The sequence below is a fragment of the Megascapheus bottae genome, chromosome 6, assembly GCF_031878675.1.
Source record: "Megascapheus bottae isolate mThoBot1 chromosome 6, mThoBot2.hap1, whole genome shotgun sequence".
NCBI lineage: Eukaryota > Metazoa > Chordata > Mammalia > Rodentia > Geomyidae > Megascapheus > Megascapheus bottae.
In genome coordinates this window covers 65,894,979-65,899,791 of record NC_143514.1, presented here as the reverse complement: position 1 = coordinate 65,899,791, position 4,813 = coordinate 65,894,979, and the positions used below count along the sequence as shown (strand labels likewise).

General features: G+C 46.1%; 1 non-coding gene across 1 annotated transcript; it reads left to right on the top strand.

The window, feature by feature from the left end:
• The first annotated feature begins 1,469 nt into the window (after positions 1-1,469).
• On the top strand, positions 1,470-1,762 carry LOC150062196 (signal recognition particle RNA). Its single transcript, XR_016536036.1, has one exon.
• Positions 1,763-4,813: the final 3,051 nt, after the last annotated feature.

Below are 4,813 nucleotides of genomic sequence, written 5' to 3'. Positions count from 1 at the left end.
GCAACACCTCTAGTCCATCCCCAGTTTTGAAGAATTTAGTTTCTGACAATAGAGCACTCAGCCCGTAGCTTTTCTTTTGAATAGTTAGAGTCATCTGATGTGTCCTTAATTAGACAGCAGCTCCTATTTCCCCAGGGTTGTTGACTCCTCTGCCAGGAAATGACGAGTGGAGAGGGAGGGGAGGTGTGTGAGGGGGGAGGGGAGGGAGAAGGGTCACTGCCCCAGCCCCACCCCCACCCTGCTCCCAGCCTCAGATAACTTTTTTGGTTTTACCTCTGAACCTTGGAGAAAACACTGTAAATGCAGATGGCAGTTGGGGTGCAGGGGAGATGGGAGAGCCACCATCCAACTCCAGTCACCACCAGCTTCCTACTACCCTACTGTGACCAATAGGGACCCCACTCCCACAGGACTCAGCCATAACCCCCAGATTTCTTCTGTAGGCAGCCAGAAGATGATTAAATCAATACAGTGAGGGGAAGAGACATGCAGAGCCTGAACTGCCCCAGCTCCTTGCTCCTTTCCCAGTCCTGCAGACCACTCAGCCTCAGACAGCATGTGCTCTTGAACACACATGCACAGAGATGCACACATGTATGTTCTGAACAGTCTTACCAGAGAGTTTCCTTTCTCCAGGTTCCTTATTTTCTGGGTATGTTTCCAGAATTTTCAGGAAGTGACACCTCTTTAAATAGGAAGTGGAACAATGTTGTTAATCTTGATTCTGAGCTAGATAAAGGTAAATTCCTTTTAAAATTAAATAGAGTCTGGGTGAGGTGGCTCATGCCTGTAATCCTAGCTACTCACCCGAGGCTGAGATCTGAGGGTCATCCTGAGACTCTTATCGCCAGTTAACTACTAGAAACAGGAAGTGGGGCTGTGACTCAAGGGTATGGTAGTAGCCTTGAGCTGAAGAGCTCAGGGACAGAGCTTAGTGCCATGACACCCCCCCCTTAAAAAAAAAAGTGTCATAAGGGGACTAGGAGTTTGGCCTAGTGGTAGAGTGTTTGCCTAGCATGTACAAAGACCTGGGCACTATTCCTCAGTACTACATACAGAGAAAAGCCAGAAGTGGTGCTGTGGCTCAAGTAGTAGAGGTCTAGCCTTGAGGGAAAAGCCCAAGGAGAGTGCTCAGGCCCTGAGTTCAGGCCCCAGGACTGGCAAAAAACAAACAAACTGGAAAGCACTGGTGTCTAAGACCGGTAATCCTCTCTACATAGGAGACTGAGATATGAGGATGGCAATTCAAAGCTAGCACATATAGACAAATCCAAGAGACTTTCACCTGCAACTAACTAGCAAAATGCTGGAAGTTGAGGTGTGACTCAAGTGGCAGAGCACCAGTTTTGAGCAAAAGTTTAAGTTCTCATAGTGGCACACGCGCACACACACACAAGAGTTGGGGGCAGCGGTCAAGTGTTGCAGCACCTGCCTAAGAGGGTAGGGTTCTGACTTCAAGCTCCAGTACTGCCTGTGGTTGCGCACATCTGTAACCCCAGCTGCTCGGAAGGCTGAGCCCGGAGCATGGCTCGAGTTCCGGGAGTTCTGGGCTGCAGTGCTCTATGACGATCTGGCGTCCGCACTAACTTTGGCATCAATATGGTGACCTCCCATGAGTGGGGAAACACCAGGTTGCCTAAGGAGGGTGAACTGATCCAGACTGGAAACAGAGCAGGTCAAAAGCCCCGTGCTACTTAGCTGGCACTGTGGCTCATACCTGTATTCCTACTCAGGAGGCTGAGATGTGAGGATCAAGGTTTAAAGCCAGCCCAGGCACAAAAGAATCTGAGACCCTTATCTCCATTTAACCCCTAGAAAATGGGAAGTGGGGCTTGGCTCAAGGGTAGGGTGGTAGCCTTGAGCTGAAGAGCTCAGGGACAGCACCCAGGCCCAGAGTTCAAGCATCAGGACCCACAAAAAAAAAAAAAAAAAAAAAAAAAGGAAAGTCCATGAAACTCTTATCTCCAATAAACTACTCAGAAAAGGCCAGAAGTGGTTCTGTGGCTCAAATGGTAAAGGACTAGGCTAAGCCAAAGAAGCGCAGGGATAGCAACCAGGTCCTGAGTTCAAGCCCCAGGACCAGCATTACAACACAGAACGAGAGAGAGAGAGAGAGAGAGAGAGAGAGAGAGAGAGAGAGAGAGAGAGAGAGAGAGAGAGAGAGAGATCACATAACACAGAGATCAAATTAGCCACTAAATTTACAAAGCAGAGCTAACTGTTGACCTTGCTCTGAGCCAGCTAAGTGGAATGCTGGCTTTCCATTTTAAGCAGAGCAGGCTTAAAAGAGAATGAGAGAAGTAATTAGAGTGCAAAGACTCAGCTCTTTGGCAGAGATTGGCTTCAAAGGAGCTATAAGTGGTGCATAGATAGTACAAAGAGAGGTTTCTTTTCCTGTCTCTCTCTCTCTCTCTCTCTCTCTCTCTCTCTCTCTCTCTCTCTCTCTCTCTCTCTCTCTCTCTCTCTCTCTCGTGGGTCCTAAGGCTTGAACTTGGCCTGGGTGCTGTCCCTGAGCTCTTCAACTCAACTAAGACTACTGCACTACCCCTGGGCCTGGGCATTGTCCCTGAGCTCTTCAGCTCAAGGCTACCATTCTACCCTTGAGCCAAGCTCCATTTCCCATTTTTTCCTAGAGGTTAACTGGAGATCAGTCTCAGGTCCTTTTGTGCCTGGGCTGGCTTTGAACCTTGATCCTCATATCTCAGCCTCCCAGAGTTGCTAGGATTACAGGCGCGAGCCACCACACCTGGCCACTATATCTTAATTACTTCATTGTATCGCAACAGATTCTTCCTATAATAATTTTGTCTGCATAGTGAAGTCTGGGGTTAGGAGAAAGTTCACTTAATACTAGGATGACAATGAATATGAAAATTGATAAGATCTACGCTCTAATAAACATGAAGAGCATGAAAAGCACAAGTGCACGCCACCCATTGAAATATGATTCCTTCATGTGTACTTCATATCCATGTGGAAAAGAGAGAAAGTGGAACTGTTATTCAAACATAATATTTATGATTCAGATTTTGGTTGGGGAATCTACAGCTCATGCAAACAAGCTGCTGTATGCGATACTGGGAGACATTCCATATTCAGCAAAAGCTGGACTAATTTTTGATACATGTATGGAAAAACATTCATACAAAATGTAAATATTCACACACAATGCAATCACACATTGTTTAAGGAATGAAAGACAAAACTAATTTAAAGCTAGGGGCCTGTGGTCACATCTGCAAACATAGCTATTCAAGAGAATGAGTTCTAGAGGACTGAAGTTCCAAAGCAGTCCAGGAAGAAAAGTCTGAGAGATTCCATGACCAATTACATAACAAAATGGTGAACTAGAGACTAGACTCAAATCACAGAGTACTAGCTATGAACAAAAAGGCTAAACTAGGCTGGGAGTTTGGCCTAGTGGTAGAGTGCTTGCCTAGCATACGCAAAGACTGGAGTACGATTCCTCTGTATCACATATATAGAAAAAAGCCAGAAGTGGTGCTGTTGCTCAAATGGTAGAGCTCTAGCCTTGAGAAAGTCCAAGGACAGTGCTCAGGCCCTCAGCTCAAGCCCAGGACTGCCCCCCCCCCCCCAAAAAAAGAAGAAGGCTGAGCTAGAGCTAGAGGCCCTAAGTTCTGGTCCTAATGCAAATAAAGAGGCTCTCACCTGTAACCTTAGCTTCTCAGGAGGCTGAGATCCAAGAATCAGGATTCAAAGCCAGCTGGGTCAGGAAAGCCCAGGAGACTCATCTCTGATTCACCACCAAAATCCAGAAGGGAGCTGTCACCAAATGCTATAGTGCCAGATTTGAGTAAAAATGTGAGACTCTTATCTCTAATTAATCACTAAAAATACAGGAGTGGAGCTGTGGCTCAAGGGGTAGGGCAGTAGCTTTGAGCTGAAGAGCTCAGGGACAACACCCAGGCCTAGAATTCAAGCCTCACAACCAAAAAAGTAAAAAAGAAAGAAAGAAAAGAAAAGTAGTAGATTTAGCAAGAAAGCTCAGAGACAGTGCTTAGTCCCTGAGTTCAAGCCCCATGACCAGTATAAAAAAATATAAACAAACATTTACTTAGTTATAATAGCAGAACTTGATGACGCATGAGAGGCTGAGGCAGGAGAAGCAGGAGTCAAAGAGCAGTGGGCTATCTAATGAAATCTCTCAAAAATTCAGGGGGTAGGAGTTTGGCCTAGTGGTAGAGCACTTGCCTAGCACTAGACCCGGGTTCAATTCCTCGGTACCACATACATAGAAAAAGCTGGAAATGGTGCTGTGGCTCAAGTGGTAGAGCACTAGTCTTGAGAAAGCCCAAGGACAGTGCTCAGGCCCTGAGCTCAAGCCCCAGGACACATACACACAGAAGTAATACTGACGTGTGTGTGTGTGTGTGTGTGTGTGTGTGTGTGTGTGTGTGTGTGTGTGTGTGTGTGTATGTAAAAGAGGGGGAGATAAGCATTATTGGGTACCAGTACCTTGAGCATTCTATGTACGAGTTGTACCAAACTGAACTATCTGTCCAGCTCTGGATTTCATTGCTTTTAATTTGTCAAGCAAAAACGACAGGGAGTCATTGTTTTGCACTGTCCTCGTGTGCTAAGCCCCAGCAGACCAGACCAAAGCAAAATAGAGTGACTCATACTAAAGGATACAAAATCAAACTGAAATTTTAAGGAAGCAAGACCAATCCCAAGTGAACCAGTTGTTCCAGAAAACAGGAGATTCCAGTCCTCCTGAGTCAGGGTAATAAGGAAGTCCCCTGGGCTTTGACCCTTACCAAAAATGGTTATCTATATGTTAACTCATCAGCTC